This window comes from Aethina tumida, chromosome 3 (assembly GCF_024364675.1).
Source record: "Aethina tumida isolate Nest 87 chromosome 3, icAetTumi1.1, whole genome shotgun sequence".
NCBI classification, from domain to species: Eukaryota; Metazoa; Arthropoda; class Insecta; order Coleoptera; family Nitidulidae; genus Aethina; species Aethina tumida.
Window position 1 is genome coordinate 23,444,780 of NC_065437.1, and position 26,983 is coordinate 23,471,762.

A 26,983-nucleotide genomic window follows, 5' to 3' on the forward strand; every position below is an offset into this window, starting at 1 on the left:
TATAAATATTGCTTCATGCATTAAACATTTATAAAATCAACTTGATCATCCGTAATCCATTGTTAAAATGCATAATAAATTCCAAAAAAGCGGTATTGGTATGCAAAAATGGGAAAACGACGGAACAGGTTAGACGCAACGCTGAAAATTAATTGTTGCTGAAAACTTTAGGTCGCTATCGCTTTGTATTTCGCCGGCGCCGTTAAGTTGTAATGTCTTATTAATTTGCACATTCTACTGGGGAAAGTTTAGAACAACTTCCAGACAGGTAGTTTGTAAACTTCGTCTGACTTCCATTTCGGGCCGTGACCTTAAACCGATATGAGTTATTTGTATCCGCAGTTTTCTCGTACCGGAAGCTGTTGGGCAAGGTCGGAAAAAATCTCACGGCCTTCTGTTCATTCGTCTTGACTATTTATTTTTAAGCAATTAAGTCGTAAAGTGGACAACACGAAAGCAAGAGCAAGGAAAAGATGGATTATGAATTTTGTGTGAGCGTCCGATCCCGTAATGGACTCGACAATTTCGATTTAATCGTTTTTCCTTGTGTTTGCGCCGCCTTTTCGACGTGCTCCGCTCGCGGTCGCGGCGGAAAAATGGGTAACGTTAATTTATATCTGCAATACGTAATCTCGGGGTCGGCACTACTTGCACCGCGATGCCGCTGCTATTTATGAACGGGCATATAAAATAATTAACTTCTTGGAGTGGAGAGGACTTAATTAGCATCTTGATAAATGCACAAACGCGGGACGGGACAATTATTTATGCCCGACATCGAACAAATAGCCGCTAACGATGCTCACGTCGCCGAAGGGTCCCCACGATTGATATAAACGGGTCCATTACAAAAGTAATCTGCCATTTCTTAGGTTTTGCGCCAGCATTTCGGAAACTTGAATCATCAGACCATTGGAATTAATTATTAAAAGTTGATAAAAATCCTTAATCTTTAACGTTTAATAATTTTTTTTATATTGTATCATTTCGAAATATGTGAATAAAAATTGATATTAAAATTTTCTCTTCTTGTATTTTTATTTATGCAGTTTTTTTAATGTTTTATCAGCATTTCGAAAAGGTTGTCAAAATGTATTAAGTGGTCAATAAAAATAAATTATAAGATCGTTTGATTAAAAAAAATTTTTTTGAACATTTGATAACGAAATAATCATAATTTTAATTATAGATTATATTTTATATTTTATCATTTCTAAAAGTTAATGTGCTAAGTGAACAATAAAAATAAATCATGATTTAGAAATTTATGAATAAAAATCGGTATTAAAATGTTACTCTTGAATATTTAATAACTAAGTAATCATATTTTTAATTATACTTTATATATATTTCAGAAAATGTATGAATATTAAAATTTTATTTTTTAATAACGAAGTAATGATATTTTTAATTATATATTTCTATAAATTGTATTAAAAATATATTATTTTGGCAACTCGATAGAATTTAACAAATGAAGCTTACGTATCAATATTCTTTTGAATAGTTATAAAATATTGTCATTTATCTGTTTCTTTCAAATAATTGCAATGTTACAGAGAAAATATAATTGGTAAGAAGCAGAAAAATTTATATTAATTTTTAATTAAATATTTCCTGGAGACAGACAGAATAAAGTAATTCCTTTCTTGATATAATTTTATACGAATTCACATCTGACATTAAAAGTAAATCACGTAATTTGACTTTTTTGTAAAATACGAAATGGCATTTCCTTTAATTTACTATTTTCCTCAGAAATAATAAGACGCACTCGTAAGAAAGATTATTTCTGTTGAACAGTTTTATAAAATTTCCTTCTACAAAGTATTTTAAAAATACACCTTTTAGGTAGGCACTGTAGGTGTGTATTTTAAATTAAATTTAGTTTACATCATGTTACATTCAGCATGACACTAAATAAGTGTACCAAATTTTAACCCATATAAAAATAGTTCTAGAAGTCTTTCATTTTTCAGATATAGAATCATATTAAAAACTGACTTAAGTAATTATTAATTTAGTAACTAACTGTTTTCGCTAATTTCATTGAAATTTCACCGTTATGTCGGTAATGATAAGTTTAGCTTTTTACGTAAATTGTTTATTTTAGCTTAACGGTTTTAAAGTATGCTAAGTCATAATCTGAAAAAAACCTTTTCTACAAGAATTACTAAAATTTTTTACCACTTGTGTCTTGAGACATCCTGTATATTTATATTACTCTTTAGTCGTAATTATTTAATTTATTTTTCTTTCAAATGTTTTATGAAGATTATCAATTTAAAAATATTCTGTAAATTTTCTTACCCTAAATTTTTCCTCTTCTCAAAGCAGAATTAACTTTATTAACGGCAAATTGCAATTAACTTGAAAAATGAGAAAGAACCATTTTCTGTAATATTTCCACATAAAAAATGCATGAAATGTTAACAAATTCTAGTTTTCAACCTGAGACGATGGCTAAGAGTTTTTGCACGGTAAATCTTCGTTAACGCTACCGTTGCCCACATTGAAATTAATCGGCGAGTCTGCAAGAATTTGTGGTGGTCCGCCGACCTATTTAAAAATTAAATACCCCCGCATCGCCGTTCACGTGCACCCGTTCCCTTTGTTCTTCGTCGTGTGTGCGTGTACCGAACGATCTCCTGGCATCCCGTCAATTTTTCGATGAATCCGCGGACAAATAAAATTCCAGGAATGCGGTTCTAGTTATCATTCGCTGTCAGGAACGGACGCGAAGACCGGGCCGTGGGGAGTTGGTTGTTGTTGCGTACGTCGCGGATGAGGGGCCTTGAGAATTTATAGACAGGTATTCCAAGAGACGTTATGCATTCGTGCGAGCATCAAAATAGATTTTTATTTTTGAAGGAACGCGACCAGATTTTCTCCTATATTGGCTATTAATATGATGTTTACTTTTTGTGTATTTAGTGCAATAGCTATTAGATTTTTCGAATATATAAATTATTGAATAATCAGAAAGCTTTTATATATAATGTACTATAGAAGTGTTTATTTAGTTTTACTCATTGCATGTATGTATAAAGAGAAGTTTATTATTAATAATTTTTTTCTGAATTCATTTTTTCTAAATTACCGACTATACGATAAATAAATAGGCAACTAAATTTAATCAAAAAATTATTCTTATTTAAAAGCTAACAGATTACTTTTCCTATAAAATATAATTTATATTTTGATTTTGAAATTTCTAGTTATTGTTGGATATAATATCTGAAATTTGACCTTAGTTCTAAAGTTGATATTGACATTGTACCGAATGTTATACAATGACATAAAATTTATTTCTCTTCATATTTTTCACGTTTGAAGACAACTAAATTGAATTAAATTATTTTAATTTTTGTTTTACAAAAGAAAAGCCTAAAAAAGTCATAACATGACCAAATCATAGTGATTAAATAAACATGTAAGATATAAAATTATATATTCTAATTTTAATATATGAAGGAGTAAACTTTTTCTATTCTAAAATTTTGTTAAAAAGATTTTTTAAAATGAACTAAAATGGTTTATATTAAAAAAAATTTCTACATCAAAAATTTTATATAGACGATGATTTGTAAAAAAAATTGTTATTGACTAATAAATGAACAAAATTAAAGTTTTCGACTGCCATTTGTAGACATTACAATTATATTAATAGTTGATCTACGAGAGAATTATTCAAGTGATAATACTGTTTATACATGTAAATTTTTTAAAAATGTAATAATTATTTGTCTTATTTTCATGTTTTCAAGAATCAGTTTTAAAATTTTTAATTTTTATTAGATATGTTTCACTGAAATAAATAATTTTCAATTACAAAATATCTTATATATACCTCAGGAATAGTTTCTCCTTGTAAAATTAATATTGTATAATAGAATGTAATTTTACGTGAAAAATAAAGAAAATACTGAACAGAGTACAAGCAAATAAAAGAAACAATATTTAAAAAAAATGTTGAATATCTATGATTTGATGATAGTTAGTAGTACTAAGTTTTACTAAAAGAAAATTAATTGAATTGAACTTTTCTCCTCCTTATAACTTCTATACAATTAGAATGCTTGAAGAAATATATATAGAATAAAAAGATAACTTAAATTTGCAAAATACTACATAGTTTAAATTTTTAAATTTATTTAATTCTTTTAATTTATTTTTAAAAATTTTTAATATTTCATCTAAATAATTATTATATTATATTAAGTCATAGATTTTATATTTTTAAAAGTGACCTTTTAGTCATCATCATCAATTTTAAAATTTCTATTTTTTACATCATGGTCCTTCATTGTTCCCTGTGAATTTAAATCGATTATTTATTAGCGGTCTTTTGCTTATTATAATTATTTAATTATAGTGAAGCTCTAAGGACAATGATATTTCAGTGTTACCAAGAGAGTTTTATTTTTTGCTAATTATATACTTATACTAATTCTCTTAATTATAATATTACTACTATAATATTCTAACATTCTTGATAAAAACAAATAAATTCATAAAAGGAATACTATTTTTAAATTTTCAACAGAATTATAAATATGCATATTTTTTTATCATATTTGATATATACCCATTTCGGAAAGTGTTTAATCAGTCATGTAGTTAGATTTATAAATAAAAATATAAAAAAATTAGTAATGTGATTTTTTTTCAATTTTCATGTCTGAAGCCAAACCTGGAGATTTTGGCTTTGGTCCGAAAAAAACTGACATGTTGTCTATAAATACATATTTCCATCCTTTATTTATTGGAGGGAGACATTTCTTATAAAATTGTACAATTTTCCTTAAATTTTACGAATTTTTCAGACAGGAGATGAATACAAATAAAAAATTATAAAATACATATACAAATTTATTAACTTTTAATTTACATTTAGTAGTAAAGAGTAAAATATAATTAAATAAAAATTACCTATGTATATATTTATTTTACATGTAAAAGAACCAATTTATTGTGTTGCCTGATTATTAATCAGGCATATATTAATATGGAATCAAATAATTTATGTAAACTAGAAAATTTAATCAAGTAAAAATCATTAAGATCATGATGTTACATCGGCGTAAATTGTGCCAATGGCAGAAGACAAGCCCGATTGCGAAATTTTTGGACTATCGGCACCGAAGCCGATGTATCGGTCTAGCACTAATATTATTTCAATATTAATGGAAAGCATCCTAAAATGAATGTAACCGAAATATCAGCTAGAGGTCTTCCATAAATTTATATCAGAAAAGATTTAAAAGAAAATGTTTTGTGCATCAGTTTTTATTGAAAATGCCCCCTCTTTATTTGATGTACGTCGGAAGGAAAAATCATAAAACACAGTTTTCTTTCGATTTCTCCGTTTCTCTTTACAAACGTTCGAAAACACCTAGCAATATATTGAAACATCAAACAATAAGTGCCCCGTTTCGATTTGCGGCCACTCGGTTACCGCATAGGTCGGACGCGAAAATTCCAGCAAACCACTGTGGGTCGCATTCGATTAGGACGTGTACCCCCAACATCGCCCAGGCGATAGAAAATTGTTTATTGCATTTATCCTATTTTTTATCGAACGTTTCGTTGCGTTTTCGACGTCGACACCACGTGCGGCACCGCGCCGGGCCGAAGTCGGTCGGTCGGCGGTGGCGGCAGCGGCAACGGCATCGCCGAGGCAGCCGCGCGGCCCGAGGATTGATTTTGTCGGAAGAGCAGTTCCCCTTTAAAGAGCTGTTTAGTTGGCGGTTCTCCATCGGAATAAAGTTTCGAGCGTCGCCCGTCCACCGGGCGGAATCCAGTTTTGTGCGTCCGATTCGGACCGATTCCGTTTTATTATTCGCTTTCTTTTTTTCCTTTTTTTTATTTATTTATTTATTTATTTTTTTTTTTGTTTCGTTCCTTTCATTTTTTGGTTTCACGGGGATTTTTTTAGTTTCGTTTTGGAGTGCAGCACTCAAGCGTCCCTCTAGCAGTCTTTGTCACCCGGAATAGTCCGTGGTGACACATACAATCCCTGAAAACATTGTCATCCCGGTGGATGAATGTGTTATCTAAAAACACGTTTTATAAAAATAATTTGTTATTAACTATTTTTAAGTTTATAATATCAGCTACAAACAAATATTGTAATCAACATATTTAATAAAAAATAGTAAACCAAATATATAATATATTTTTAGTTGCAGTTACATTCATATAATGTAACATTAATATTTTGAAATTGTAATATTTGAAAGTTTTGTCTATTATTGATTTTATTTAATAGAAGCCGCCGAATAGAAAAAAATTAGTAAATTATAAATTAGTATTGTTTTTTATATTTGAATGAAAGAAAAATATTTTAATAGTTATTATTTTGTATGAGCTCATGTCTATGTTAGTAAAAATGTAAAAACTATTTTAAGACTTATTTTAAAAATTAATAATTAGTTTTTTCTCATTCTAAAATTTGTATTTTTCGAATTTTAATTTCAATTACCATACCGAATGCATTATATGAATATTACATAATAAATATAACAGTTTTATAAAACATATAGATATTATCTTGTTGTGTTTTGAAAAACTACTTTCATTTAATTTATTATGTGAATTACATATGATATAATATGGGACATAACAAATTAAGGTTACGAAAAATGGCAAAATAAAAATGTATCAAATAATCTTGTAAACAATTTCTTTGAATTGAAAATAAACAGCACGGAGCTCCTCGGTTGTTTACGATTTACATCGATTTATCATACTCAATATTAGTCTATCGACGACTATCTTTTCATAGCATCCCATACTCTTTCTATTGGATTTCTGGTGAGTTTGTTGGCCAAGGTAAAACGCAACACATCGAATGCTGTTCGAACGATCCTCGCAATATGAAGCCTAGTGTTATCCTGCTTGAAAATGGAATATTGGTTAAACTGGGTAACACAATGGGTCAAACTATGTTGTCGCAATATCATTAATGTACCTTCTCCAAAATTCACCACCACACGAGCATGGGGTAGCCGTGTTTGGTTTCCAGGTTCTCTCCAGTTACGTATCTTTCCAGAATCTGGATGGTAGCAAAATCTTTACTCATCAGAAAAGAGAATACGGCTCCAATTATCAGGATCCCGGCTAAGAGTTCTTGTGCCAAAGCTAAACGAGCAGTGCGATTTCCAGGGAGCAATCTGTGGGTACCCTTAAAGGTCGTCTCTGAAATAGATTTTGGACACGGTTTCTGATGGTTTGAGCTGACATAATTATGTCGTGGATCCTAAGTGGTCTTAGCTTGGGAGCTGTTATTTCCGGGTGACTCCGAGCTTACAAAAGATCCACCCTCTATCATCTCAATTGATCTTGTTTTTCATTTAGTTGGTGCCTTTCCATAATAATTAAAAGTATTTTTTAAAAATTTGATGATAATTGAGTCAATAACACAAGATATACGATAAATAGTAAAAAATAGATTTTTTGCATTAAACATTTTTTTAATTTAATTTATTTCGATTTTTGTAGGTGTACCCTAGACATTTTGTCTGTGTACATTAGGTGAATTGTAATATATAATTAAATATTAAACAACTTATTTTTCAACACAATTAAAAGTCAGTTAATAAATAAATTGAGTTTTTTCTCTACATTCTCTATTTAATTATTATCAGTGTTTTATTTATTTATTAAAATTAAACATTTTTTAAAATTTTAAAATTATAAACTCAACTTGACGAAAAAACTAGGAATTCTCTTATTGACAAATCCGTTACAACGTGGAGTCATTGATTATTTCCATTTCTGATTTTTTGATGAAGCTATACAAATGTCAAATTGCATCGCAATTGCGAATTACTCAAATTGCAGACTAATAATACTGCACATCATTAAATAAGTGCAAATTACAGAAGTTATATTAATTGCGCATTGCGTTTGAAGTAAACCGCAAAATTCGAATTAGCCGTTCATTAATTCATAATTAGGCCTGGCCTTTGTTAATAATAATGGTGAACTCGGTTTTTGCGTTTTTAAATTCTGAAATACGATGATTTGTCGATTACGAACGGTCGATCAAGTGGTGTTTTAGCAAATAATGCTTATGATGTTTAAGGAAAGGTGTCTCGTTTTTACACAGGGTGTCCCTGATGATACAAGATATTAAGAAATTCAATTTTTTAAAAAGTATAAAACTATTGTTATTATTATTACTTGACAAAACGGGAAAAACTTATGTGTAATTTTTATCCCTACCAATTATCGATTGATTAGAATAATGTCGAAAGTAGTGTACTTTAGTAGTATTTTTTGTAATATCTAGCTTAAATCATACTTGCATGGTAAATACATATTTGCAACTTTCTATATATGTATATTATTTAACAACTGGAAGTTTTGATAACATGAATTTTTTTGTATCAAATCACGGTGCGAGTTATCGAAGTTCGACTGTATTACATTCTCTTACTGAGATATAACGACATCTTTGATAAATTTTAAAATATTTGGTGTTGTCTGTACTAAAATACTCGTATAACGATATATTTGGTAATTTTTAAGTTAATAATAGTATTTTTCATAAATAAACATGTTAAAGATGGAAACTGTAATATTTAAGTTTTATTAACATAAACAACATTGATAGTTTGTTTCAAAATAGGTAATTCTTCACAATTTTTCTTGATTTAAGAAAATATAATATTAATTTTAAATGCATAATTAAAATAGTTATACGTTTAATAAAATACAAAAATATAAAAACTTTAGTTTAAAAATGGAAAAATACTTTAGTAATTTCATTTGTGTAAAACTAAATTTCCGGAACGTTTTCCAATATATCGACACAAAACATAAAATTGCATCTCATTTTTATATTATTTTATGTTATTATGACAAATGTTTCAACTGAAAAATAATTTTGAACAAAAATAGATTTTTGATACAAATTGATATATCATAACTCAATAAATAAATTAAAGTTATAAAATGAGATAGTAAATTAATTTAATTGTTTTTACTTATAATAGTATTGCATTTTTTTTTTTTTTTTGTTACAATTAAGTAACCCTCACTTGGTTATTGAAATCAGTTCGCCAAGAAGAAATTTTTTTGTGAACAACAAATTAATCGACATGATTTATTGAGACTTGTGACGTATCCAGCATCTTTATCGAGGTACGCCGCGTCGTCGTCCACTCCGAAATCCGGAAAGAACGTCCTCCGGACGGTGCGACCGTCGCTTTTTCTACGAACGTGGCGCGGCGGTGCCTGTCCTCCCGTGTTTCGCGCCCGACCGTCGACCGACCATCTCGCCGACGTGCTCGACGTGGAGGCAGTGCACTTGAAAATGGAAAAAAACTGGTGTGATCGACCGTTCTGGCCATCGCGCACGGCGTAACTCGTTTGCCGGTCGTCCGTTTCTCTCTGCGGATTTCTCTATCCGTGTATGTGTGTGTGTGTGCCCTAGAACTTCGATGGACGGGTCGCTCGTAAACAGTGACGGATGCCTCATTATTCTTCGTCCCTTATGGTTCATTCTGAAACATTGAAACTTTGTCAGGGAAACGAAAAACTATTTTTTTCTGATAAAGTTGTCGTTTGTGACTGTTTTGAAATATTTCCGATTGCTTGCGTTGATTTTGGCTATATTTTATAATTGTTATTGATAAAATAAAAGTCAAATAAACTAAACACAATTCAATTGTTAATAAAACGTGATGCATTTCAAATAGTTAAAGATTCCGATTATTAGTTTATATTCAAAATATTTGTATTTTGTGGGTTACACACATATTTCAATGACAACAATATTAATTATCGAAAAGTATTTAACCAGTTTGAGACGCTCTTTACATAACTATCCTTATAATAATTCTGTAAAAATATTCTTTCGTATTTTCACAAAATTGAGAGTTGCAAAATCCAATTTTGTGATTTAATTTAAATTTTTTAATACAATCAATACAAGTTACTCCGGAAAATGTTTATTGGGCTAAGAAAAGAATCATTCATGAATAATTTATTGAACAAGAGTTTAATTATTAAATGTTGTACAATAAATTATTCAATTTCCTTTAGATATCCTGAAATAACATTAAATTATCAATGAATTTTTAAATTAGTTAAAATTTAATATTCTTTATGAATAGAAACTTCGCCAACCTTTATTCATTGGAAATATTAAGTTCATGTAAAATTCTATTATCCTCTACGTTTTAAAATTTAAATTAATTTTCCGTTTATAAAATAAATACACCTGAAAACTACTAAATTAATGTGATTTAAAATTCCAGACTTATTATAAAGTGGAAAACTAAAGGAGATATTAAATTAATTGATTGTCAGCTGTTGTCACTTAAATTCAGTTTTATCTCGAAGCAATATTTTGCCAAAAATGAAATATTGCTGAAGTGAAATATTTAATTTAGTATATTTTGTTTTAAATGGGGCCTATATTAGATGACATTCTTGCTTGTTTAACTGTGAATATATTCTGACAAAATTGAAGTTATGACACCAAGAATTGAAACTGTTTGTAGAAAATAATACGTTAATTAACTATCTAATATTTTGATACTTATTCCATGAGTTAGTTCAGTCTATTGGAAGAAATTAGTACAATTGAACTTCGATAATTTGTGCAATCACTTATCAAGGAAAAATTCGACTTAATTAATATTACTATTAATTAATTAATAGTTTAAATTATGAAATAAATTAAAAAATAAGTATGAAAGTTCTAATTGAGAAAATAGTCACCTATATTACAGAAACTATTAATGGAATAGGTGTAGAAAGAATATTAGGGCTGAGCATTGACTTTGATCTTATATATTTTATATTTTTACATCAACTATTAGAAATACTAAATACTACTAAAATGAACACTTTTCAAAATTGTTAAATAAATGTAAATTTGTTGTTATTTTTCTAAAAATCTATTCAAAGAATAAAATTTACTGTAAATTATCAAATAAATGCAGTGTCTGAATACAACCATTAATAAAATCCATTAAAGGATTCACTACCTTATTAGGAATACTATCCAAGTATTTATTCGATTTATTCAATTTAGTGCCAAATATTAATTATCAAGACATATGTTATCGAAATACCAATTGTCATGTAAATTGTCATTACATACAATTCTCATTCGTTCTCTCTCGATGATATTACCAATTTCATTTAAGTTATCAATTGTGCCATTCTATGAAACATTTTTTTTTGAAATTTATTTCATTCTTGACTAATGTTAGACTTTGGTTAAATGATGACAAAAGCAATTTTTCTAGTATCTAGTTATTTATTGTAAAGTTAATTAATATTCAGTAAAATCAAGTGACAAAAAAATCTTAAGTGGATCAAACTGCATTTAGTTTAAAATACAGATTATGAACTGCTAGCAGTATGAATGAGTCTAATTAAATATTAAATTGATTTTAATACATTTAATAAACTATATCCCCGTTTTTAACGGTGTATTAAAGTAACTAACTAGTCTATTTGCTTGATCAATTCGCAGCAAATTTTTAATCGTTATTCTTTAAAATTTATGTTACAGTTACTATAAAATATTTGTATTTTTCCAGGTGAGTAACTGTTCCAATATTGAGAGCTAACCAATTTTTTTTTTGTAAGTATTGTATAACATTTGATATTTTGTTAAGACACTTTGGACGTGTAAGAATAAATTCATTAGATAAACAAAAGCATTTGCATCGCTAATTCGTTGACGACAGTGTGCTAATGAAACTTCATTTGTCATATCGCCGGTGAAGTAACGCAATCCGTATAAATATTCATTGCGAAATGGACACGGTTCACGAACTCGAGATCAAAGTAACTCTGCTCTAATTGTAAGAGCGTAATTTTTACGAAATTATTGCATTCGGTTCGTACCAGTTTCGACTTTGAACAATCTGGGGAATCGGCGTGTTCTAGTGAAGATCGCATCAAATTTGCCGCTTTATTTATGTTTGTTCAATATCCTATCGGTTCCGTATAAACATTGCTATCAGGTGTACGTCGGTAAATATTCATGATGGAGTTTATTGTGTCATAGATTTGTGTACAGTTAAACAAACAGCAAAGTTCGTCCATTGATGGGCGAATTGCTGTAAATCCTCGTGTCATTATTTCTGTTGCCGGGTTCGCTAATTGGTCCTGCCTCCATAATGGGGTCTCGTCAATGCTCATGTTCATAAATTGTGTTAAATTATTAATTTATTGGTACTGTTACGCGAGGAGCATCCCTAATTTTGTCCTGATATTTTCCGCACCTGCTGGCGTCCGTCGCTGCTTTAAGATTGCCATAAAACCGCGACATAATTTTCGCTTAAATTGTTCGACGTAAAGTTTATTATAGATTTTATTACGGGATATACCTTCGTGAAAATTGCGTTTTAGAAGCAAAATCGAACTCGGACGATGGAGTTTATTTTGTGCAAATACGTTTGGAATCGTTGATAATTCAACAAAAATTCGAAGGATATTTTTTTATTTAAATATTGGAAATTTCGAATTATTAGTTTCGTGGCATTTGTAGGTAATTGCACATCGAATAGATATATAAAAACATCTGTGAACGTAGATGGTCCTGATAATGTTGGAATATGTTTCGTTTCTAAGGAACTTAACCAAATTATATTTTTGTTTTCTTTTTATTTACAACATTTGATATTTTTGTTTTCTTTTTATTTACAACATTTGATTTTTTGTTTGAAACTTTTACTGTATCCCTAAAATAAAACGATGACATTGAAAAAGATAAACCTAGATGTCTTCAGTTTGGCTCAAGAAAAGTCGATAAAGGAAAGAGTTTTCTTTATGTATGAATGTACCAGGAGGCCAAACAAAGGAGGTGATCAACTATATTTCATAAACTTAATCGAATAAGTATAGAAAAAATTATTATAAAATTGTATCTGAAAAAAAAGTGAAAAAGTTCCTAAGATGGTCATTACGTGGCTTAACTGCATTTGTCATTTATCAATTAGAGACGTATTTAAAACATTTGATTATTTATATTGAGAACCATTGCCGTAATTTGTATATAATTTTCTAGATATCTCTTATAATGTGGTAGTAACAGATTAAAAATATGAAACCGTATAACTTATAATTGGCTGATCGGAAATCGATAAGTTTAGTATTAAAGGTAATAATTTTCTTTGATCTATCTTCTATATTTCGTATCTTTGTTATATCAGTTGATGCAGAGACTGTAAAGTTTATCTTTTTTGTTACTTTCAAGTTTTTCAAAAGAATATAATCTTTTCTAAATTGTCACTTAAATGTAATGCCTGAGAACAGACAGATGCCTTTCCAAAATTTCAACTTATCAAATTTAATACCAATTATCAAGAGTTCAAGTTATCAACATTTGTGATATCTAGTAAAAATTACACGTAATTCGAGTTATTAAAGACTGACGACCATACTTTTATGTAAGTTGTTAAAATTTGTATTTGGATATTATTTTTCTTATCGGAAAATTGAGAATGTGAACAATTTGTCACTTGGAAATAAGAGTTTCTTGTTTTATAGAAGAAACTAAGAATTGTTTTTAAGAACTTTTTCATACATGATCCATTTATCTTAAGAGAAGACACTAACTAGTATCGTTTTTGCCTTTATTAATATTCCGTCCATACGGTCTCTTAAAAATGCATGCTTTAACATCGCACCTTTCAACATAGATCGCTTTCATCGTGCGACGGCAGTCTAATTGTGTAATTAGGTCCTTTTATGAAACGCGAACTCCCAAACGGCCGATACAATTAAGATGTGACGTCTTAATTGTGGGCTAATGGGTCGACACCGGTTCCGATACCCCGATTATTTCGCACCGTTGACACGTCCAAAATTGGGGGGAGACGACGTCGACGGCGACGACCTCGGGAGTCATCCGCACGAGACCCGCATGCGGAATTTGCACCGTCGAGATGCGGTGCATTCGAAGTGTGCGGTCCCATTGTTCCTATATGATAATGTCGGTGTTGGTTGGCGGATGGACGGATTGTGTTTGATTATTTATCGAGTCGAAAAGGTTTTTGCCATTTGACTTGCAAAGTTTAAACGTTTCAGCTTGTTGTTGGATGTTTTTTTGACTTTTCGAGGATTTGTAGCGAGCTCATTTGAATCTTGGAATAATGCTGGTTCATGAAGTAATTTGTTGTCGAATGCATGCATACATGCATACATAGGGTGTCACGTAACTAACGGGTCGTGGAATTTATCTTCTAAAATTATTTCTTAAGGAATTGTTGTAATAAGGTGATAAGGTGATATGATCGGGAGGTACCGTAAAATATTTTATAAAATAAATGAAATTCTATTGATTTACTTGTTAAAATTGAAGGTATTTTTATTTTAATTAAATATATGGAGTACAAAATATCTTATTTCATGTTTAAAATACACATTTATAATCAATATATAATTTCCTAGTAGTGAAATAAAGATTTTTTAGTAGAATAAATCTTATTTTTAAGCCTAATTTAGTTGAAAAAATGTCGGTTTAAACAATGATTGTTTAGATGCTCAATAAAATCTTAATATAATGGATCTTTTTAATGAATCTTTCTTAAATTATTAATTTACTTATTTCCTTTTTTTATATTAAAGTAAGCAAGTCTTTCATTACATTTTGAATAATTTAAAGATATTCTGAATTCTGCTACAGGAGAGACCTAGATATTCGGAGCCTTCGTCCTCCATTCTTCGCGATTACGCACGTTCTCCGTGCACGCAATAAAATGCAACCAATTACCGACGATTCGCGTTTTTCTTCGCCCCTCGGAGTGCCCGTTGACAAATCGATTCGGCGTCGAGTTATCGGTGCCGTCCCGAACGTGGCAGCAGAACATTAAAGCCACCGTGAGATAAGTGACTCCTTTAAATGGGGCGACTGTTTTCAAATAAGACAGTTACGGCGATTATGCGACGACGGGCATTTGTGTCCGGTGGGTTAAGATAAAAAATGGTTACTGTGTTTTTCTTTTATTTGGCCATTATCGCACGTTTATGGTCGGGGCGACAGTTATTTTTTTTCTGATAGGTGTAAACGATACCTAATATGTTAAGCCATTAATTTCTTTTTATTCAAATACATATTGATAATAGTGAAAACGATTTATATGTTTGTAGTCAAACAATATACTGATATTGTATTTTGTGGTTCGTAAAAGTAGTGGCCATAATTTTAGCAACTTATTAAAATATATTAAATATATATATATAATATATGAGCTGTGCTGGAATTGAATGCCAGTACCTATAATGTTTATTGTTTTCTATGTTATTGTTGTGCCAACTATGCAACTGGTCTATCTAATTTTATACTTAAAAAATTGCATACTACATTTTTCAACGAACAAAATTAAAAACATTTTACTTTATGGTCTTTCATTGCTCTCTGAGAATTTAAGTCGATCATTTACTAGGAGTCTTTTGCTTATTATAATTATTTAATCATTGGCGGAAGTAAAAGAAAAATTGTAATTCAGCTTTACCAACACCGGGAGAAACAACAAGAGATGTCTAAGAGTTTACTGTTCAAAAAACTTGAAAGAAAAATTAATAACTGAATAATTCAAATGTTAAAAAACAATCAAATTTTATCATCAACTAAAATTAAAGCCAACCTGTGGGAAATGGACAGAAATTAGTTCAAGGATTAGTGAGAACATCACTAGAGGGTTCGTTTAACCTATAAGACGAGTAGTTTTTAGTGACGGGTCTAAATTTAATTCCGTCCCGATTTTCAGACATCATCTCTATAAAAAACATGGGGATCACATTTATGACCATATTCGACATAAATATTTTACGAATTTAAATGAACTCATCACAGCAATTCAGGAAGCTTGAAGGAATATAGACTTATCGTATATTTGGAAAATGATCGAGTCTATGCCACGAAGGTAATCAAAATTATGAAACAAAAAGGATATGATACAAATATTAAATGAAATAATGCATATTTTATAAGTTGCTAAAATAATGATCACTACTGTATACCTTTTTAAAATAGTTCTTTATAATAATGCAAAATTATACCTAATAGAAAATTAATTAGCATTGTAAACATTCATTACAATAACAAACTAATAATTATACATATTAACCCATTCAAAAACTGTAATTTCTTAGAGTTAATATAATAAATAAACATTCATTAATTGGCATGTCAATATTATAATAAAAAATCACTTTAGTTCATAAATTATGTTACATATATCAACTAGAAAAAATTAATCTTAATTAACTTACTTTACATACTTCATTTAATTATAATATGAATTTCATACTAATAGGTATGTATGGGTATTTAATTTACTGCAATAAATAATAGAAAAAACTTGAAGAGGCAGTTTTGCAACATTCATTAATCCAAGTGCATTTTAGCTATACAAAGTAGGAATAACATATGCCAGATGTATACCAGTATACTTTAAATAAATTATTCTTTTTTGTGACATTTTCACATTACGAGATATAAATGTATTGATTATGTATAATAGTCTATCAGGAAAATGCAACAATCTATTTTTCGATGCTGATTAACGTTTCAGAATACCTCTGTATGCGAAACACTTGTGCAATTTCACGTCGAATCAATAAGCGAATTGCCGAATTGTTATTGCAAATATTCAGTGTTTACAATTGTGAAAACCGCAAGACACGCAAAACATTCGGCCAATCTGATGTTTCGGTCCCTTTTCACGAATCACGCCGCGCATCCATTCGTTTGCGCCCCGCGAAATTGTGAAATGTTTCCTTGCCTACGTTCAAAATATTTATGTAGCAGCGTAAATGTTTTCGCTGATGCTGATTGGTGGTGTGCAATTTTTTGATTTCGGATTGAATTCCTGCCGTCGAGAATATTAATTAGGCAATATTGTGCATTATAATAATTAGTTGATTTGCATAATATCCTGTTAATGTTGTATGCCGTGCGTTATTATAATCTGGTCTGGTGCATTGATTTGTTTGGTTTTCGGTCGGTTGTTTGATTTTGGATTAGACATAACTTGTGGATTATAACCGATTTTGGTATTAATTAATTTTGCGTTGCCATTGAACTATACGGTTGGGTTTTTGATTTCCTCTTGTACTACAGTATGCACGGTACCCTTCTCTTTATTTATAATCTTTAAGCTTCCCTTCTCAATTATAATTTCATTATGTTATATTTTGATCCCCGGGTAGTCGGAATTGATCATGCAATTTACGTAGATTTATAATCAACTGAAGTTATCATAAGTTCCTATTCAATTTCTAGATAAATTATTTTTACCAAACTATTCTCCAACAATTTATTTTTGACTGGTTCAATATTCAAGTGATATTATTAATAAGAAATATTAAAACAAAATAATTACATGTAATTTATTAATTTTTATTGTTTTTAACAATTTATTCGACAATGTTATTGTATATAACCATAAAGTTTATATGATGTAACTGCTTCCTGATCTGAAACTATTAACTATTTAAAATGAAATATTTTATTTATACTTTGTAATATTGTTAATAAATATGCGTATTAAATATGGACATATATTTAAATAAATATTCACTCATATTCAAAAATTTTTAAAACCTAATTATTAAATATTTAATAAAAATATCAAATAAAATTAACCATTTTTATTTACTTTATTTGTGAAGAAAATAGTAATTTGTGTTTTAAGTACTTTAGATATTATAATTAATATTATTATGTACGGAAGAATAAAAATAAGCAAATTTTTTGTTTCGATGTAAGAGATTATTTGTTTCTGATCACCTTAAAACAAGGCATTTATGTTATATAAGTAAAATAATTTAAAGGTTTTCTGTTTAAAAATGTATTTATTTTAACTAATTGTTTTACGGCAATATATTTTTTAAATTACTAACTAATAGTCCAAAGTTTTATCATGATAAGTTCCTTATTTCAAGGTAAAATTGTTTACACCGAAACACGTTGTTACAACTTTTATAAATGTTCAAATACAAAAATTTCTGAATATAATTAAAAATGTAGTTTGCAGAAAAATTTATTTATCTATTAAAATTATTTTCTTTTTTTAATTCGACGTAAACATAATATATTTTAAAAATAATATATACTGGAATAAATGTTCTAAAAATTTGTTAGGAAACATACACTTAATAATTGATTATTAATTACTCGTAAGGACTCAATAATATTATCAAAACTTTTTCACTTTTATTATTTAATAATTCTTAAGAATTCAATGATTTTATCACTTTTTTTCACTTATTACTAACTAAGCTCTAAGAGAGAAACTCTTTTAGTTTTGTATTTTCGAGTCAAAATAATTATTAGTAATTAATAATCAATTATTAAGTGTATAAAATAATTTGAATATACGTTACTTTGAGAGAAAAAAAGTTTGTCTTTTATTTAACCGAGTAGTCTTAGATTTAGAAGACTCTAAAAAATCAACAGATTATTTGCATTTATTTTACATTTACAATAAGCAACATTTATAACAAATTCTTAATTATTAAGAAAAACTAAAGTAACTAGTATTCGGGTAATTCCATAATCCGAATTTACACCGAAGTTATAATTTAAATATTTTCTTTTTGTTAGTAAAATGTGTAGTTTCATCATTTCATCACCAATTTCAATAAAATATTAAAATTATAGATTTTCATTTGTCTGCTTTTATAATAAAACAATTTTAAAATATTATAAATAAATCATATTTTCATATAACAAAGTGTAAAATAATATTATAATTACAGTTTGTATGATTAGTTTAATTTTATTATTGAAGTTATTTTTTCTGTTTAAAATTTTTTTGTGTTAAATAATTGTTACAATTCGTTTTAACTGTTATTATTATAATTAATAATGTAAGAACGATGATTGTTGTATTGTTTTTTGCTTGTTAATGTAAATTTCATATTTTGGGGTCGGTAACGATGAAATTCAAATGCGGCATAAAAGTTTCAATTGCACCGCAACTTGCAGCTTTAACGTGAAGAACAAACGAAACATCCGCGAGACAGCTTGCGTGCGTGGGTCAGGACGATCCCACAGGCAGCGCCCGGCTGCCTTTTTTCCGTGACGATTCCGCGAACGCGTACGACGACGGTCCGCGGTGGAAAAATAATGTGCCCCGGTTCGTCGTTTTGTCGACTTTCTGCCGGCCGTGCATAACACAACTAACGGTATCGTCTAATTTCTACGTTATATTTAAATATAATTACAGCGATGTAACGTTACTTTCGAATGTACTTCGGTAATTACTGGAACGTGGTGGATTCAACGGAAACCGACGGTTCTTGTGCCGGCCGGAGTTTTTGCGAATGGCTGTCCTGGTTTTTTCTCACATACATATTTTAGCCACCCGTTCGATTTGTTGCGCCAACTGTGTTTTCAACACCTGTTTTGTCCAATTAAACGTTGAATACGTCGCTTAATTTGATTTTTTTTATTTGTACGGTGTCGGTTTCGTTTACGTTTGTTCGGGATCTTCATGTAATATTGATGGGATGCAGTGCTGGGGCTGGAAAGCGTTGCGGAACCCCATCGGTCCTAGATGATGCAGTTATTGCCATGCGAGCAGCCAAATTGAATTTGTAGTACGAAAGGCGGAGGTAACCCGATTTTTTACCTGGTTGTTAATACACAAAGGGAACAACCGATTGACTGGGATACTGTATGGTGGAATAGTTAGGGGACATTGGGTTAAAATGGCGAACGAAGTGGAATAAATATATGTAAAAGTAATTTACTATGTACCAGGGGTTGGTATAATTAGCCGATTTTTTTGGCTTACTTTGTATTTTGTACATAAAACATTTGACGCCGTGATTTTTAAAGATAAAAATTTAATTATATATGTAAATTCGTTGGGTTTATAAAAATCATTTTATATAGGTAACTGTTTTTCGAAATAAAAAATACATTTTTTAATTAAATAATAAACTGTATAAAGATACAGTTTGATAATATTTTTTACTGTAAAAAGAGTGATTTTTTCGCAATTCATTACTTATAAACATGCAGTTAAATAATATATTACTGTAACCAATTTCAAAAAAAAAAATTGAATGTACAATTTCTTCTGAGAAGATTCATCGTCTTTTGCAATAAAACATAAATTTATTATAAATATTTTTTCCCTTTAAAATTTCATTATTTCAACCAATATCAGTAAAATATTGAAGTTACTGTTGTTTTATGATACTCATTTATTTTTGTACAAATATAACGGTACTTTAAATTGTTTTTCTGTTAAAACTTTAGAATTATAAATTTTTTCGTACATTTTTATATCTTAAGTTTTGTAGGTTGAGTTTTGTTTTGTTCTTTTACAATTATACAAATTATTATTTTTATTACATTTTAAATAAAATATTACACTCGAACATAGTTAAATTAATCCCCATTTTGAATTGAAAAGAAAGTTTATTTCGTAATTAATATCATAATTTAATCAAACAGAATAAAAACATAATAATTTTCAATAAAATTAAAGTTTTCGTGCGTGTTTTATATTTTTACATAATTTCGTAAATAAATTTAAAAAATTAAAAATTTTAATTTTTTAAATAATTTTATTTGATATTAAAATTATTATTACTTTGATATCCACTTATGAATTATCCAATCCAAAACAGATTTATTTGTTTAAATTTGTTTAAATCTCAATAAAATGAATTTAGTATTGTTTTTATGGGACTCATTCAATTTTGTCCACATTGTAACCGTAATTTAAATCGATTTTCTATTTTAAATTTACACTTAAAATATTTTGTATATCTCACATTTTCTATTAATTTAGCAATTTAAATAAATTATTAAATTATAATCTAGAAAGAAGAACAAAATTCATTTTTTAATTAATACATTCAATATTAAATTTATTATATTTTAAAGAATATATATATTGTTTTCCGGTGAAAAGAATAAAGTATTTTTTCTTAAGAGGATTTTATTATTTTGAAATTGCACACAGTTTATTTCACAAAAGTCGTTGAAGTTTCTTTAATTTAATAATAATATAAAAATTATTCAAAGTAAGAAAAATGATTGGTTTTAAAACAAACAACAATTTCTAATAATATTAATGTTTGTTTAATATGTTTTTAAAGACTTGAGTTTAGTTTTTTATTAATTCTGATTTTATTTTTAGTTTTTCATAAAAATTTAAAAACATTAAATCCTATTATTATAACACACACACACACTAATTTATCATAATTAGATTTCTAATGTCATATTTATGACAGAAACAACAATTTTATTAATATTACATACATTATATTATTAATAATACCCAATAATACCCTCCAATTTCATCCAATTTTAGCTGATCTGATAGATACCTTATACATATGTATTTGTATAAAAATTGTAAAGTTTCTTAAAAGCATTTTGATTAGATCTTCAAGATATTCAAGGTAGAATAAAAATTCTGAATACGTGTAAATTTATATATAAAATATTAGGTATACTATAGAACAAAAATGTGTAAATTTGTTCGCATATATATATATATATATATATCTAATTTCACATTACATAAATAAACGTGGTTGACAAATTGCGCTCGAGATCAGACAAAAGGACCCAACTGTCGCAATAATTTAACCCAGTTTGAAGTAACACATTGCCGTTTATACATCCAATAACTGCGAAACATTGCCCGATGACACGGTGAACCCCATTTTCGTCGGTGTGTCGCGTCTTACGCGAGATGAAAAACACAAATGCCAATTCCATCCGGCGTGTGTTCGGTGCGAGATGAGCCATGTCGGAGACGCGTGTGCCACCGGATCTGGGGTGGAATAAGACCCCTCTCCCGTCACGTCACAGCCAGAACCGGTTCCCGTTTTCTGTTCTCTCGCGTCTCGAATTCACGGACGGTCCCATCAATGATGTCGGCCTGTTGATTTTACCGGGAACGGATTGTGAATTCGTTGATTAATGTATTTCGCGTATTAATGAAGATGCAACTGTTACGAATGGCAACAATAAAAACTGTAGTAAATTTGATAAAGGTCTTGTAATTATTTTGGACTTGTACCTCCTCTTTTATTAGGATATTTATTACTCAGGTAGTTTCTAAGTCACGACTTGCATAGATATTCAATGTTCAGAAGTCATTATTTTTAATAAGAAGTGAATTGGGTTAGTTTTATTGTAAGCAAATTTATACAAATACTAAAATAAATCAGATTCAAGTTTTAAAGGTGACGTTTTAAAATTAATTACGTTACTTACATTTTTTTTTAAGAAATATGTATAATATGAATATTCCTTTAACCGAATTAAATAAATATTTACCATTTTTAAATACTACTTTTATTATTATCACGAAGTTCAACGTGTGTAAATGGCAGTTTGTTCAAGAAAACAAATTTTCTATTAAATAAATATATAAAAATCAAAGTAATTTATTAAAAATTTTATCGAATTTTTGAAACATCCTCATGTGGTAAATTACATTGATGTTTTCAGAATTATATATTTATATGTATTTTCTGTTTAAGGGACACACCTAGTGTGATGGTCCAAATAAAAGGTGATTTTTGAAATTTTTTTTAGAAAATTACTGCTTCGAATGTTTTAAAATTTGGAGGATACATGTGTATATAAATAATGAATATACTGTGAAATTTTTATATGAAAAAATTTAATTTTAAGCGAGTTATTTGCAAAAAACCATATATATTACAAACTAAAAGGTATTATTTATACCTTTACCCATAATTATCAAAAAATGTTGAAATTTAAAAAAAATGTCGAATTTTGTCCGAAAATTTGATGACTTTTTCCAAAATTTTCTAAAAAATTGTAGAGGTTATTATGCTGAGAAACAATACAACTGTAGCAAATATGAAAAACGCATTTAAAGATCAAATGATTAATTTCATTGTTATGAATAGAGATAAACTGCTAATCCAGGTCCATGTAATTCATCATCCTCTTCTTCAAAGAGGGCCTCTAAGGATGTTATAGCTCTTCTTCAAGATGATCGTACCTCAATCCAACTAATTGGTTTAACTCCGTTTATTCCGATACCCAAAAGGCACATCATAGTCACTAAACGTTTATTTATTTCAAATGTATTTTCAATAGGCCCGGAATTGAACATTCACACATTACAGTAATTTTGAATCCTAAGCCTCGTGAACTTGTTTGATTAAAAGTCAAATTTATATCACTAAATTTCTAATTGCATAAAACACGGAAACAAATTGAATAAGGCAATAACAGTGAGTTGTGAATCAAAATATTTTCATCATTACAGCCCGAGCAATAACACTGGTAGGCTCGTAGAAAACATGACTTTCTAACAGTTAAGTAGCCATTTTTAGAAGATTGTAACTAAAAAACTATCTGAGATATTCGTTTGAAATTTTAGTATGTTATTTTTGAGAGCATAGACAATTAAAATATTCAAAAATAAATAAATAACTTTCTTTTTTTATAATTATATAATTTTTTATATTATTTCATTTTTTGTATTAAATTATGAATTTACTTTCTGTATGTCTTAATTTCTATTGTTATTTTTAAAATTAATAGGTTTGACGTATTCAACAATTTTAATTTAGTTATGAATATTTAGTCAGTTTCAAAAGGATGCTGCAAGCAAGTGGGAACAAAACGTATAAAATCTGTTTACATGTGCAATTAAATTTCATTATAGACTTTTTATGTAGCTTTAACAATAAACGAATAATATAATAATATTGCACAAAAATGTAATTTCAAGAATTATTTCTTTGTATTAAAAATGAGAAAAAGGCCAGCGCATTCACCATTTTCAACAACTTGTAATCCTTGCAATCCCATAATATCGCACCCACGTATATAAAATAATGAAAAAGTATATTTATAAAAATTATTATTAGAAAATGCTTTGACCTATGTACTATGCATAAAAATAGAACGATTCCAAAACATATCTTACGTTTTCTACAGCGAAGGGAACGTATGCACTTAAAACATACTTGTTTATAATTAACTTTCATCTATAATAATTATAATTAAAATAAGGTAATAATACAGGAGTTATCTGAAGTAGGGTCGCTGTTTTTCACGTTGTAAATTACACGATGACACATTAATGAAACATTCTGTCCGACATTTTGGCCTCGTAATAGTAGGAATGATAATATTTACGGCCGCCTTCAATTGTTAATCGATTGTGTCTCTGTACGGGATCAATTATGGAACGGTGTCCGCTTTATTTTTCGATTTTCTCCTGTTCATCAATCAAATGCACAAACGTAGGAATTGACTGGTTCGTGACCGCCGATGATTATACGTTTGATTGAGGGTGGTTGTCGCTACGGTGACGGTCCATTATTCTTTCGCACGTCGGACGTTTTTACTATTTTATAATGTGAATATTTCAATATTTTTTTGCTGCTACTGGACAAGAATTATTAATAGGCATCTAGGAGAAATTGACAAATAAAGGTTTTTTATTTCATTAACCGTTCAATATGTTTTATAATAATATGAATTTACTACTGCAATAGTTACTTCACTAAGAAATTAATAATTAGAAAACTTTTCAGAGTAAACTAACTAAACTAATTATGAAGAATATCCCAAATAATGAGAACTGTTATCTAGTAATAATTAAGTTAAATTAACCAAAAAGTCTGACAAAATAAAAACTAGTTTTTAGTTGCCAAAAACGGAATACATTTTGAAATGTAATGTAAATCAGTAATTTATGTCACGTGATATGGAAGTTTTAATTCAATTGGAATCACGTATTGATTTCTACAATTCAAACGGACTTTGCCGATTAAAATTACATAGTATTCCCTTGTCGTATTATAAAAAGGAGGAAAAGATGTTATCAAACATTTTATCAAAACACAGGTTAATTGAATCCCACATCGAAAAAGAAATATACTTTAAAAAGTTGATTGTAATGACAACGAACCAACGTACTTGAGTGTATCTTGAGTCAATAATCTGTTTCTGTAATTAATAAATCCAATTATTGAAAATTTTTTTATATCCTGTTGTTTTGAAAGGGATGAACAACAATTTAATTTGAATTTGTGGACGGATCAAAATACATCGATTCCTAAACGTCATTTTCGAAGCCTCCAATCAATCAGAAATATCAATCGATATTAACTCGTAACTGATCTATATTTGTAAGCAATTAAATTTGATGCCAGGAATTAATAAACTGTAAATTTATTGCTCAATTCGGTGAGTCAGTAAACATGTGTATATGATTGTAATCAAAAATACAAGAATTAAAAATAGCTGACCAACAAATAAATCCGATAATTCGGTTTCGAGCTCGTACGCCGCGTTTCCGCGGTTTCCGAAGCGACTGGCGTCATCGGATGGATCGGAGACCTAATATACTGGAAAAATAATAGGCCGCTCTATTTTCGTTTATGCTAAATAAACAAATCGGATTCTTAAAATAGACCAGATTAATTGCTTTCATTACTGAAATAGCACAAGACAAATTTCATAGAACTATTTTACTCTATTACGGTCCAAGAGCGACGTGCAACCGAAACAGTGTCGTACCGGAATTGCGACGTGTCGCAATCAAAGAAGTACCGTACGGACGAGCTTTCCGCAAAACAATGGCCGTGTCGACGGATGGATTTCTTTAAATAGCGTCAATTAAATCCGACGAAAAGAAACGGCACATCGATGTACGACAGGTTCCTGTCATTAGCGTTCGGTTTACGATGGCTCTTTTAATTTGACGATTGATTTATAATTGCTTTGCGTGGATTAAAACTATTAAGTTTTTGTTTATATTATTGTTGTATTGTTTTTTTTTTAATTTTGAACTTTTATTGCAGGTGAGTAAACGTGAAAGTCAATCAAAGGAATTCGGGGAATTTGTAAATATGTGAATGAGCGTAAGCTACGCAACAAAGTATGGTATGTAATACATAAGCAATTTCTCAAAGACTAATTTAATTAAGCAGAATGACAACATAATAATAATTTTCTTAAAATATAAATGAATTTACATTTTTATTCATATAGATTTATTTTTTTTTTTCTACTTGAAATTTAATATTTTTTCTATATATAAAAAAATATATGTTATTTATAAAAAAATATATTATAATGTTAATAATACATATTGGACATTCTTTTCTATATGTCATGCTTAACGAAGAGTTTTAGTTTATCTTAAAATACTTAATTTCATTAATTACATTAATAAATTAGTTAAATAATTATTTAAAGTAAGAAAATCAAACTCAAATTTTAACCAGAATATGTTGATAATTTTGTTTAAAATACAGCGAAATTATAAACCATAATTTGCCAAAAAAAGTGTTATCAAATAAATTAGAAAATAATTATGAATGTACGAGGTGGCCAAATAATGAAAGTTATTGGCTATATTTCACAAACTACATAATATGTATACAACAAATATTATTAATACAAAATGGCTGACTCTGACTCGAATTTAGTATCAAAATATGAAAGTTACACTGTATATACAGAATTATTTTCATTGATTATATTCGTAAAAACATCTTAATATCTAATAAATTATGCTTTTAAAAATTGAAATTTCATAAATATTATTTTCTTAATTTATTGCTAAGATTTTCATCATTTAAAGACTAATTTCTGCAACAGTTTAAAAATAAATTATTACATTAATAATAAAATTTATTTCAAATATAAAATTTTAGTGAAAACAACACTTTTTTGATAATGGAAACGAAATTGGATTATTTAAAAATAGGTACCTCAAAAAATAGGACATTTTTAAATAATTTTTTTGTAAGTTTATTGCAATTTATTTTAAATAAATGTATAATATTTTTTTTGTTCGATATCTTGATAAAAGAGTAAATTTTCATCGGCAACAAATACATAAATAAACTTTATGGTCAGTAAAGCAATTCCTTACGGCCCACTTAGCATCGTAAAACCTTGTGTACAACACGACATTATCTCTCAATTGGTATTGTGTCTACTTTTCGTCGCGTTTCTTGTCCAGAATTA

General features: G+C 28.7%; 1 protein-coding gene and 1 long non-coding RNA gene across 5 annotated transcripts in view; one reads left to right on the forward strand and one right to left on the reverse strand.

Moving 5' to 3' along the window:
• Positions 1 to 26,983, forward strand: part of LOC109608677 (LIM domain-binding protein 2) — a 65,570-nt gene that overhangs the window by 24,374 nt on the left and 14,213 nt on the right. The window lies entirely within an intron of this gene.
• The window catches only part of LOC126264813 (uncharacterized), a 32,851-nt gene continuing 15,007 nt past the window's right edge, over positions 9,140 to 26,983 (reverse strand). Inside the window, exon 3 of the long non-coding RNA XR_007547440.1 lies at positions 9,140 to 9,512. This is a non-coding gene — a long non-coding RNA (uncharacterized LOC126264813). The remainder of the gene's footprint in view (positions 9,513 to 26,983) is intronic.